The 13,299-nt window shown below is 50.0% G+C and overlaps 2 long non-coding RNA genes across 4 annotated transcripts; both read right to left on the bottom strand.

Moving 5' to 3' along the window:
• Nucleotides 1-6,172: 6,172 nt before the first annotated feature.
• LOC113566801 lies at nt 6,173-8,988 on the bottom strand. 3 transcript variants are annotated; one of them, XR_003409230.1, is made up of 7 exons: nt 8,876-8,988; nt 7,740-7,926; nt 7,032-7,532; nt 6,770-6,964; nt 6,561-6,687; nt 6,279-6,479; nt 6,173-6,212 (listed from the first exon to the last, which is right to left on the bottom strand). It is a non-coding gene; the product is annotated as an uncharacterized LOC113566801 (long non-coding RNA). The 3 variants fall into 3 exon arrangements; XR_003409231.1 differs by having other exon boundaries at nt 6,180-6,212; nt 6,284-6,479; XR_003409229.1 differs by having other exon boundaries at nt 6,199-6,479; nt 8,876-8,984.
• A 4-nt stretch (nt 8,989-8,992) lies between these two features.
• Nucleotides 8,993-9,707, bottom strand: LOC113566802. The gene is made up of 3 exons (XR_003409232.1): nt 9,552-9,707; nt 9,153-9,425; nt 8,993-9,077 (listed from the first exon to the last, which is right to left on the bottom strand). It is a non-coding gene; the product is annotated as an uncharacterized LOC113566802 (long non-coding RNA).
• Between the last annotated feature and the right edge of the window lie 3,592 nt (nt 9,708-13,299).

The following is a 13,299-nucleotide window of genomic DNA, read 5'->3' as shown; positions in this document are numbered from 1 at the left end:
TTCAGAACGCCCTAGCTGAAGACAGCACCCAATTGCACACACACCAGCCGCGCAGCGAAAGGGGCTATCGTGTAATAGTGCGTCATTTACATCACACTACTCCCAGCAGCTGGATAACGGAGGAGCTGGAACGGCTCGGATACACTACCCGGTTTATCCGAGGACTCAAACATCGTTTTAATGGGAGGCCTCTAAATATTTTTGAGGTGGAGATTCAGCCCAAGGCGGATGGCGGCCATGAGGCAATTCTGGACATTAAAAACCTGGCCAATCAATGCGTCTCCATAGTGAGACAGGCCAAGCCACGCGATCCAGCTCAATGCCATCGGTGCCAGGAGTTTGGGCATACAAAAAACTACTGCAGACGGCCATACAAGTGTATGAAATGCGCAGGAGATCACCCCACAACAGCATGCAGGAAACCCAGGCAGGAGGATCCCAAATGCGCCAATTGTAGCGGCAAGCACGTGAGCTGCTACAAGGGTTGTCCCGCCTACAAAAAGGCCCGCAGCCATCTAAGGGCAAACCGGCTCATCGCTGAGCAGCAAAGGCAGCAGTACCAACAGCAACGCCAGCAGCCACAGCAGCCACAGCAGCCAACTGACCAACAACGTCCACAAACTCAGCAGCCGAGTCGCCAATCCCAATCCCAGCAACAACAGCAGACAGCAAACACAGGCACCAGAGGTAATGGCAGGCCTTCCTACAGCAGGGTGTTGCGGTCCGGGAATGCTGAGCAGCAGCAGCAGCCACGAGCGGCAGAACGGCAACAGCCGACGAGCAGTCGTCGTCCTTCCCAACAACAGCAGCCTCATATCCCCGCCCCCAAACAACAGCAGTCATCTCAAAAGAAGCGGCCACAACACCAACAACAACAGCAGCACTCAAGCGGCAGACAGGGGGCCAAAGCAGCACCAACACCAGCTGCAGCAGCAACGCCCAACACCCGCAGGCCCTTGTATAGCCGAGGAGCGCAAGCCAATCCGGCCGAAAAACATTTGGCCAAGTTCCAGCAAAATCTAAGGGAAGAGCAGCAGCAGCAACATAAACAAAAACAGCAGCAGCGCGGACACAATTTGGGTCGGCAGCACCAGCAGCAGCACCAGCATCGCGGCCATCATTCCCAGCCACAGGCCAAGGGGCGCCAATGCCAGCGCGATCAACGGGTGCAGCCAACTCCAAATCGTTTCCAGACGCCAAGAAATCCCCAGCATCAGCAGCAGCCAGCCATCCAATGCGATGGCAAGTGTGTGGAAACCTTAAAAGAGTACGCCGTCAAAATAGAAAACTTGGAGAAAAGACTGCAAGAGCTTACCATACTAATTGCAAGCCTGACGGAGGCAAAGGGCAGTGGCTCAGCAGCGGCCAATCCTCCAACACAGACTCCAGCAGCAGCACCAGAAGCAGCACCAACACCTACAAGGCCCGCCGCCAATTCACAACCTGACGCCGCAGCCGTATCGGAGGACTCTGATATGGACTGCGAAGCACTCAGCGACGATGGCGACGACCAGTGGACGGACGACGATTCAGTTGACGACGAGATAGCGGATATCCTAGACGACTACGATAGCTACTACTCTGACTACTTTTGATGAGCCCAAAAGTCGGTCCTGAGGCAGCCTGACAATCCACCGCACAGGTCCAGAGCAGCCACTGAAATAATACAAAATGACGTCAATACACTCATCAACACAATATGGACAAAACTCAAAATAATCACACGTACCTGCCACGCCTCCGACAGATCTGCCCCTCCAGCAGCTGCCCCGTCATCAACACCACACATCTGATGCCAATTGGACGACATTTAAGGATTTATTGACGACGCTCCTGACAATCCACCGCACAGGTCCAGAGCAGCCACTGTAAACAAACCAAAACGACGTCAATACACACATCAACACAAAATGGTCCAAATACACACAAAACATACGTACCTGCCACGCCTCCGATAGAGCTGCCTCTCCAGCAGTTGCCACACCAAATTTACCATCCACTTTGTGCCAAATGGGCGAAATTCGAAGGCCATTTCGCCGTCGCCAACAACATCCAGTCACAGGCCGCCGCTAAAATGAGAAAAAACATCAATACACACTTCAACACAAAATGGACCAAACACACATAAAACATACGTACCTGCCACGCCTCCGATAGAGCTGCCTCTCCAGCAGTTGCCACACCAATTTCGCCATCAAATTCCTGCCAAATGGGCGAAATTTGAAGGCCCTATCGTCGTCGCCATCAACATCCAGACTGCCGCTAAAAAGAAGAAAAAACATCAATTCACGCATCAACACAAAATAGCCAATACTTTTACTAATCACACTTACCTGTCAATACACTCACAGATCAGCCTCTCCAGTACCTGCCTCGCCACCAACTGCAACATTGTGTTGCAAGTTGGGCCCAATTTGGACGCCCCTCTGACAACGCTGCCAGCAACCGATGGCCGTGACGTCACGCCATCATCATCACAAAACAGCAGCAGCAGCTGCAGACGACAATGGCCAGCGCGCCATCTCCATCTCCATCTGCATCGACAATGCATCCTGGGTGGCCGGACCAGCAGCCACTCGGATGCAGCCAATCCGCACTCATATGCGGCCATCTCCACTGCGGCCATTTCCACTGGCCAACGTACACCGATTGGCCGGACCAGTGCCAATCCCCAGATCTCCAGGTAGAGGCGGCGTGGGCGGCCGGAACAGAGTCGCTCGCCAAACATCATCACCATCTCCATTCACGCCAACTCCTGGATCCTGCTTCTGCCAATTCTGATGCCGCAGCAACAATCTGCTGCATCACACACTCGTGCACATCCAGCGCTGAGGCGGATGCGCCCTGTGCCATCCACACCACTCCAGACGACGATGATGATCCTCCAGTACCTGAAATAGAAAATAAATAGAATTAAATTAGCCTATAAATGTCATTAATGTTGCAATTTGTCCAAATACTCATCTCTTTGTTTGTATAAATGTACGTCAATAATTGCGAATGTCAAAATAGGGCTACCAGACTGTAATACTGATAGAATGTAAACATGTCTGTAGATGTTAATGTTAATGTTAATGTAATGTTAATGTCAATTGCCCGCAAAAATTCAAAAGAACATCATTGTTGTAAGTTAAGCTTAAATGTAAATTGCCGAAGTTATGGTAATAAGAAAAGCTGGAAATAAACTCCGCCAGTAGCAAAGCTGGCGGGCGAGTGTGCGCATCGTAGGCGTGCACGCGCATCTAATTACATCGGAAAAAAAAGTGACTTGTGTTTTTTGTTGTTTTATGTGGAACTTTAAATGTTTTTAAATACATGTTTAAACCGGGACTAAATTAAATGGAAACTAAATAAACAATATGTGCCAAATAATTGCAAATAATGCAATATAATCATCTGTGATCGTGCCTTAATTCAGGGAAGCCAATAAACCCAACTGAGGAAAGAGGAAGAAAAAGCAAGCTACTGAGTACCTGGACCAGGCCACCAAATGGACGCACTTGCTCCAAATCTGACGACCAATAATATGGATGTTATGGATGCTATGGACAACTCGGCAAGAGCCGAAGCGGGTGGTGAGTGCGTTACTCAAAATAGTGCTACCGATATAATGACCAGGCCCCTGGGAGGGAACCCCTCCGCAAATGCTTCCCTCTTCGAACCAATGTTCGACTCAGAGGGGGATGCGGATCTGGCTGAGTTGGAGACGGACTCGCCAGAGAGTACCCTGAGCTCCTTGGGAGCTACGGTGCTGGAGTTCGAGCGTCGTTTCGTGGACAGGGGTTTATATGTTAGAAAATACCCGCCAATCCCACCAAAAACAGACGCCAACATACAAGAAAAACCGCCAACAAATACACGTACAAACACGCAGACAAAAATAGTTCCCAGCGAAAGTGCAACGGGTTCCAAAAATAGCGGCGCTTTCGCACTAACAAAAGAGCATTTAAGTGCACATAAACAAAACAAGAACAAATGTTATGCCCATATGTTTTCGCGCCAAAACATTAGCGAAAACAAAAACAAGCAAACAACTCACACAAGCATCAGAGAGAGCGACGCTTGCGCTCTCTCGGCAGCCGAACCCTCGGCGCACAATCAAAACGGAGGCTCGTCACATCAAGCCCCAAAGCGTTTGCCGCCAAACATGCACTCACACACTTATGACAAAAAGAGAGATGCTTGCTCTCTCCCGCCGAACCAAAACACAAACACATACAAGAACGAAGCTAGCCTGACCTACGCCAATAACAAAACCGAAACTGTAAACGGCATAAAGAAAAACAATGACCAGCAACAAAGTTTGACGACAGCTGAACGCAATAATTCTAGCAGAAGCAGAAAATGCTTGCTGCCCACTCTGACTCAGGCGGACGAGCATAATACTCAGACAAGGCCTAGTACCAGAACACAACTGGTAAAGGAATGGCTAATTAGCGTTCCCCCGCTACTGGCCAATGATATGCCCTCGCCCCTGCCCATTACCCCTATAGCAAAGGATAAATTGACTACAAATTCGTTTCGCTCGCCGCTCAAAAGAAGATGCGCGGCGATCGAAACGGATACAGATGACGATGACTTCACCTGCCTCACTCTGGACACGCCCATGTTCAAGAGCCAATTCGCGAAAAGGCTGCATCATGAGACTCGGCAGATGGAGTCAGATGCTGGGCAAATACGCACACCGTCAAATAGTGTGGTTCCGGTTCCGGAGGTCCAACATAGGGAGCCCCAAAGGATAGTGGCTGAAAGCCAACAGATGGAGACGGACAACCACCAGCCGCAACATCAGCCAGACATTAGCATAAATATAACGCCAGTCCAACCGTCATTACGCAGCACCAAGGTCCCAACAATCTTCCTGCCCCTGGTGCCTGCAATTATACCCCTGATTAACAAATTGACAACAAATCCGAACGTGGGGAAATTCACGACGAAATCGATGGCCAACAGTGGACTTAGAGTCCACTGCGACGACATGACAACCTACAACGCCATTCAGAACGCCCTAGCTGAAGACAGCACCCAATTGCACACACACCAGCCGCGCAGCGAAAGGGGCTATCGTGTAATAGTGCGACACTTACACCACACCACGCCCAGCAGCTGGATCTCTGAGGAGCTTGAACGACTCGGATTTACTGCGAGGTTTATCCGAGGATTAAAACACCGTTTTAATGGAAGGCCTCTAAACATTTTTGAGGTGGAGATTCAGCCCAAGGCGGATGGTGGCCATGAGGCAATTCTGGACATTAAAAACCTGGCCAATCAATGCGTCTCCATAGTGAGACAAGCCAAGCCACGCGACCCAGCGCAGTGCCATCGGTGCCAGGAGTTTGGGCATACAAAAAACTATTGCAGACGGCCATACAAGTGTATGAAATGCGCAGGAGATCACCCCACAACAGCATGCAGGAAACCCAGGCAGGAGGATCCCAAATGCGCCAACTGTAGCGGCAAGCACGTGAGCTGCTACAAGGGATGTGCCGCCTACAAAAAGGCTCGCAGCCAGTTAAGGGCAAACCGGCTCATCGGTGAGCAGCAGTATCAACAGCAACGCCAGCAGCCACAGCAGCAAACCGAGCAGCAACGCCCACAACAGAAACACAACAAACACCAGCGTACGCAGCAGCAGCAGCAGCATCATCAGCAGCAGTCACAGCAGACGCAACGACAGGGCCGCCAACAACAACAACAGCAGCCAGCAACAATCAGCGGCAGCGGCAGGCCGTCGTACAGCCGGGTAGTACGTAGCGGAATTACTGAGCAGGAGCAGCAGCAGCAGCAGCAACAGCCACGAGCGGACAATCATCAACAGCAGCATCGCCGACCACAGCAACAGCAGCAGCCATATGTCCGTACTGTTGAGCAGCAACATCCATCACAAAGGAAGCGGCCACAGCAGCAGCAGCATCAGCGGCAGCAGCGCGCAAGAGTTGTACAAGGGGCCAAAGCAGCATCAGCATCAACTCCAATAGCAGCAGCAACGCCCAACACCCGCAGGCCCTTGTATAGCCGAGGTGCTCAAGCCAATCCGGCCGAAAATCATTTGGCCAAGTTTCAACAGAAGTTGAGGGATGAACAGCAGCAGCACCACCACCAGCAGCAACAAGATCAGCAAAAAACTCTCCCCGCAAATTTCCAGTCCCATGCCCATAAAGAAAATGCAGAATTTCTCACAAGACTTGAGGCCAAAATCGATAGTCTATTTTCTGCAATAGTCAAATTAATAAACATCAATACAAATAAGACAAGCAAAACAACAAATAGCAGTTCACCAAACTCTTTGGACATGGCCCTGTCCTCCGCCAATGATGCCTTTTATGTTTAGTCCAGTCCCGAACGGCCTGTCAAACCAAAAAGTCAATCCAGTACAGACTATTTCCACCCACAGCGTCAGCCAGAACGGCAACACTTTTAAAATTGCCTTCTGGAACGCGTGTGGTGTGACTAACAAGTTGAACGAGGTCGAAGTTTTCCTGAAAAGGGAAAAAATACAATTAATGATGGTCATCGAAACACGCACAAGGGCCGTCTCTGTGTGCGGATTCCACACTTACACTGCACAAAATCCGGCAAACGATCGCAGAGGGGGAGTAGCCATCCTGGTCCGGGACGATGTCACCCACTCTGCTCTGCAGCCAATTTCAAAGCCATTCATCCAGAGTGCACCTGTCATCGTCTTCACTGAAAAGGAAAATAAAAAGGGAATTATTTTTGCGCCGATCTACTGTCCGCCTGTATTCAAGTGGGCGCCTGCCCATTTTACTGGATTGATAAGACATTTTGAAGAACTCTGCGTCGAAGAAACAGCATCCGGCTTCCTTGTATGCGGTGACTGGAACGCGAAGCATATGTGGTGGGGAAATGCCCGTGGATGCGCCAGAGGGAAAGCACTGATGGAGGCTGTACACACCAACAACGGCTGCAATTTGCTGGCCACCGGTGGTGCCACACACTATCCCTACGACAAAAAAAAGAGACCATCAGCGATTGACTTTGGAATCTACAAAGGTATCAACGACACTCACCTGAGTATCCGTTCAAGCTCGGATTTGGACTCTGATCACTTGCTGCTCAGGGTGGAGTTGACGATCGGCAGCGGTGGACGTAGACATCCTACGCCCACAGTCAGGAAACATCTGCTCCCAGCACGTGCCAATATCAGCCTGTTCCAAAAGTCGCTGGAACGGTTGATCAATCTCAACACCGAGATTAGGATAGCGCAGGACATTGATGACGTCGTTTACTTGTTTTTGAACAATATACGGGTAGCAGCAGCAGCAGCAACAACACAACACCAACAGCAGCATCCAAACACTCATCGAAGATGGCCACAGCAGCGTCAGCATCATCATCAGCAGCGGTCACAGCAACATCACCGGCACCATCACCTCAAGCTGGACGAGGCTACAAGCGAGCTGCTCTCCATCAAACAGCAGTGCAAGAGGATCTGGCTGGCGACCCGCACCATCGAAGCCAGACGAAACTACAGGGCGGCGCAAAATCGTCTTAACAAGGGGCTCACAATCCTGAAAAACAAAAACATCAACAAACTGTTCACAGGGATTGACAACAAAGACCGCTATCAAATGCAGAAACTATGGAAATTGACCAGCACAATCAAAAGGCAGCCGCAGCCAAACTGGCCACTGAGGCTGCCAACTATGACTGGAGGCAAGGCAAGTGTCTCGTGGACAAAGTCAACAGCTGAGACAGCCGATGCCTTTGCTTCTCACCTGGAGGAGAGATTCAGCCCGATACTGTCCAATTCAGATGAAGAACGGGCCGCAATCAACAGAGAGCGTGAGCAGACAAAACGGCAGAAGCAGCTACAACCGGACCAGGAAACCAGGATTCCCTTCAGACCAGTCACACTGCCTGAGCTGATGCAGATTGTGGATGCATTGGAGCTGTCCAAATCACCTGGGGGAGACAAAATCAATAACAAACTGATTAAAAATTTGCCAAAAAAAGCGCTATTATATTTAATACTAATATATAACTCCATTTTCAGGCTGGGCCACTTTCCAAGTCAGTGGAAACATGCCCAGATTAAAATGATTTTAAAACCGGGAAAAAACACAGCAGACATGTGTTCCTACCGGCCAATCAGTCTATTATCTGGCCTTTCAAAGATCTTTGAAAAATTGCTGATGGCGAGACTGTTTGAGGTGGAGAATTTTGCCAAGGCCGTACCCAATTACCAATTTGGATTTCGGCGGGAGCATGGCACTGAACAGCAGCTGGCTCGAGTCACTCAATACATCCTCAAGGCGTATGAGAAAAAACAAGTTTGCTCGGCAATTTTCCTGGACATTTCCGAAGCTTTTGACCGAGTATGGCATGAAGGGCTGCTGTACAAGTTGATGAAGCTGCTGCCTTTAAATTTGTACTGCATTCTGGAGAGCTACCTGGCTGAACGCACTTTTTGTGTGAGCTGCGGAGACGAGGAACTTTCAAGAATCGGGAAAATATCAGCTGGAGTCCCACAGGGCAGTGTTCTTGGACCAATATTATACACAATCTATGCCTCAGACATGCCAATGCCTCACCTCATCCCGGACAGCACTGGCTTCCATCCAGAACGGGAATCAATGCTGCTGTCCACGTATGCCGACGACACGGTGATAATGAGCGCATCTGCAATCCCAAATGTGGCAGTCAAATATAACCAAAGATACCTGACTCACTTCTCTATATGGGCCAAGAAGTGGTGCATTAACATAAATGCGAAAAAAACCGGACATGTAATATTCACACTGAGGACAATTAGATCAACGGACTTAAGGCAAACGCCGACTATAAATGGACAGGCTGTGCCACTTGCCAAATCACACACATATCTGGGCATAAAATTGGACAAAAAACTCACCCTAAGCTCACACATCACGAGGATCTGCACAAAACTCCGATCAAGAGCGGCCAAGCTGGACTGGCTTGCTGGCCCAAAAAGCCGGCTGCCAAACGAAACCAAGGCTATAGTCATCAAGCAGCTCATCATGCCCATTTGGCAATATGGTCTTCCGGTTTGGGGCGCACTTACATCCGATTCCCAGCTGCGACGGGTGCAAAGCCTACAAAATAAAATTATTAGACGGGCAATGAAGGCGACAAGGTTCACCAGGAACGATGCGATAAGACAGACTCACAATCTAGACACAATCGACGAAGTGTTCCATGCGGCAAGTGGGCGCTTCGCCAACTCCTTGGCTTGCCATGTCAATCCGGAGGCTCGGAAACTATTACTGCAGCCGTATGAACCACAGCGATTGCAGAGACCACGTTATCTGCAACAGCTGCTCCAACACTTCCGCCCGCTGCAGCCTCAAAATCAGGATCGGAGCAGCCATCATCATCAACATCCAGATCCGGCCATCTCCGAGGAATCGCTTCCAACGCTGGTCCGTCTCGAAGAGGAGGAGCTGAAAAGAAAGAGACAGGAGGAATCAGACGCCAGGCAATTAAGAAGAATCCAACAACAAAATATCATCAATCCGAACCCCGAAAGGTTCAACGAATCGATGATAAATTGCTTCAGAAAACGATACCTCAGCGGCCAAACTCCCCGAGAAAGAATAGTGGCTCTTATCTTTGGCCAGCCACTTTCTGTCCAAAGGATAATCCTGCCAGATTACGAGGGGGATCCCGATCCAGCGACGCAGCAGCAGACGCAGCAGCAGACTCAGCAGCAGACGCAGCAGCAGACTCAGCAGCAGATGCAGCAGCAGACGCAGCAGCGGACCCAGCAGCAGACGCAGCAGCAGACGCAGCAGCGGACTCAGCAGCAGACACAACAACAGATGCAGCAGCAGACGCAGCAGCGGACTCAGCAGCAGACACGGCAAATTCTGGCGAGCAGCAACCGGCAGACGTCACATCATCGTTGCCAGACACGGGCTGCAAGCAGCAGCTCACGCACCCTGGACGACAGCCATCGACGCAATCCGCAAGAGGCACTCCTGGACCACGGACTGGAGCAAGTCCGACGGCGCCTTGAACGGGTGGTCGACGACGACGACGACGACGACGTCCTAATCATCTCAGATGACGACGACGACGACGTCCAAATCATCACCGATGTCCAATCCATCTCAGATGACGATGACCACAACAACGACGATGATGCCGGCCGGCACATTGCGCACACCGCCACAGTGACTCCGCACTTTGGTGCAGCAAGGCGCCGCTCACTGGGACGCCGCAATCCGGCCGCAGCAAGCCCAATGTTCCTGTGGTGGACATTGTCGTTGTACCTGGTAAATGTAAAAATGACATTAAAATTTGCAAAATTATCCCCTCCACAGAGTAATATAAAACGGCACAAAACTCACCTGAAGCGTGTACAAACACGCTTGCGACACCGGGCGACACCCCTAGTTGCTCCTCTGATCCTTTCTCATGGGCGTCACCACGGCATCCGGCCTCCAGAAGGGCTCCGCGGACGAGAGTCATCACGGCTGCTGGTTGGCTATGAATGCCAATTTGGACACGCTTGCGCCGCACACATGGCGCATCCGAATCCACGCAGGGGTGGTTTTCCTGCACTTCATGGCTGCTGGCAACCATCGCCACACAAATCTGGCCGAATCCCGGGCCACCTGGAGGACCACGGCGATCGCTCCATCCACTCTGCACGGCGCTGTGCATTGTCCACGTCTCCTGCCGCACCTTACACACGCGCTCATCCAGCGCCGTACGGTTGCGCACCGTGCCAAACACTCTGCTCCAGACGACGACGATGATCCAGTACCTGCAAATAGAAATAAAATAGAATTAAATTAAATTAAAATGTAAATAATTGTTCAATATTGTCAATACTTATCTGTTTGTGACCACCTGCTGATTTATGTACGTTAATCCTGTGATTGACACATAAGGGCTGCCAGACCATTAGTTTCATGTTTTAATGTTAATGTTAATGTAATGCTACTGTAATGCTAATGTTAATGTTAACAGCCCGCCAATTTTAAAAATCACATCATTGTTGTAAGTTAAGCTTAAATGTAAATTGCCGAAGTTATGGTAATAAGAAAAGCTGGAAATAAACTCCGCCAGTAGCAAAGCTGGCGGGCGAGTGTGCGCATCGTAGGCGTGCACGCGCATCTAATTACATCGAAAAAAAAAAGTGACTTGTGTTTTTTGTTGTTTTATGTGGAACTTTAAATGTATTAAAATACATGTTTCAACCGGGACTAAATTAAATGGAAACTAAACAAACAATATGTGCCAAATAATTGCAAATAATGCAATATAATCATCTGTAACCGTGCCGTAATAGTGAAGCCAATAAACCCAACTGAGGAAAGAGGAAAAGCAAAGCAACTGAGTACCTGGACCAGGCCACCAAATGGACGCACTTGCTCCAAATCTGACGACCAATAATATGGATGTTATGGATGCTATGGACAACTCGGCAAGAGCCGAAGCGGGTGGTGAGTGCGTTACTCAAAATAGTGCTACCGATATAATGACCAGGCCCCTGGGAGGGAACCCCTCCGCAAATGCTTCCCTCTTCGAACCAATGTTCGACTCAGAGGGGGATGCGGATCTGGCTGAGTTGGAGACGGACTCGCCAGAGAGTACCCTGAGCTCCTTGGGAGCTACGGTGCTGGAGTTCGAGCGTCGTTTCGTGGACAGGGGTTTATATGTTAGAAAATACCCGCCAATCCCACCAAAAACAGACGCCAACATACAAGAAAAACCGCCATCAAATACACGTACAAACACGCAGACAAAAATAGCCCCCAGCGAAAGTGCAACGGGTTCCAAAAATAGCGGCGCTTTCGCTCTTACCAAAGAGCATTTAAGTGCACATAAACATAACAAGAACAAATGTTATGCCCATATGTTTTCGCGCCAAAACATTAGCGAAAACAATAACAATCAAACAACTCACACAAGCATCAGAGAGAGCGACGCTTGCGCTCTCTCGGCAGCCGAACCCTCGGCGCACAATCAAAACGGAGGCTCGTCACATCAAGCCCCAAAGCGTTTGCCGCCAAACATGCACTCACACACTTATGACAAAAAGAGAGATGCTTGCTCTCTCCCGCCGAACCAAAACACAAACACATACAAGAACGAAGCTAGCCTGACCTACGCCAATAACAAAACACAAACAAACACACATACTAGCAGAAGCAGAAAATGCTTGCTGCCTACTCTGACTCAGGCGGACGAGCATAACATACAGACAAGGCCTAGTACCAGAACACAACTGGTAAAGGAATGGCTAATTAGCGTTCCCCCGCTACTGGCCAATGAAATGCCCTCGCCCCTGCCCATTACCCCTATAGCAAAGGATAAATTGACTACAGATTCGTTTCGCTCGCCGCTCAAAAGAAGATGCGCGGCGATCGAAACGGATACTGATGACGATGACTTCACCTGCCTCACTCTGGACACGCCCATGTTCAAGAGCCAATTCGCAAAAAGGCTGCATCATGAGACTCGGCAGATGGAGTCAGATGCTGGGCAAATACGCACACCGTCAAATAGTGTGGTTCCGGTTCCGGAGGTCCAACATAGGGAGCCCCAAAGGATAGAGGCTGAAAGCCAACAGATGGAAACGGACAATCATCAGCCGCAACATCAGCCAGCCATTAGTATAAATATAACGCCCGTCCAACAGTCATTACGCAGCACCAAGGTCCCAACAATCTTCCTGCCCCTGGTGCCTGCAATTATACCCCTGATTAACAAATTGACAATAAATCCAAATGTGGGGAAATTCACAACGAAATCGATGGCCAACAGTGGACTTAGAGTCCACTGCGACGACATTTTAACATACAACGCCATTCAGAACGCCCTAGCTGAAGACAGCACCCAATTGCACACACACCAGCCGCGCAGCGAAAGGGGCTATCGTGTAATAGTGCGTCATTTACATCATACTACTCCCAGCAGCTGGATAACGGAGGAGCTGGAACGGCTCGGATACACTACCCGGTTTATCCGAGGACTCAAACACCGTTTCAATGGGAGGCCTCTAAACATTTTTGAGGTGGAGATTCAGCCCAAGGCGGATGGCGGCCATGAGGCAATTCTGGACATTAAAAACCTGGCCAATCAATGCGTCTCCATAGTGAGACAGGCCAAGCCACGCGATCCAGCGCAGTGCCATCGGTGCCAGGAGTTTGGGCACACAAAAAACTACTGCAGACGGCCATACAAGTGCATGAAATGCGCAGGAGATCACCCCACAACAGCATGCAGGAAACCCAGGCAGGAGGATCCTAAATGCGCGAATTGTAGCGGCAAGCACGTGAGCTGCTACAAGGGTTGTCCCGCCTA

Source organism: Drosophila persimilis, unplaced genomic scaffold (genome assembly GCF_003286085.1).
Source record: "Drosophila persimilis strain 14011-0111.01,24,50 unplaced genomic scaffold, DperRS2 tig00000982-arrow-arrow-pilon, whole genome shotgun sequence".
NCBI classification, from domain to species: Eukaryota; Metazoa; Arthropoda; class Insecta; order Diptera; family Drosophilidae; genus Drosophila; species Drosophila persimilis.
Note: the sequence above shows the minus strand (reverse complement) of the source record. Positions and strands in the feature narration are given on the sequence as shown.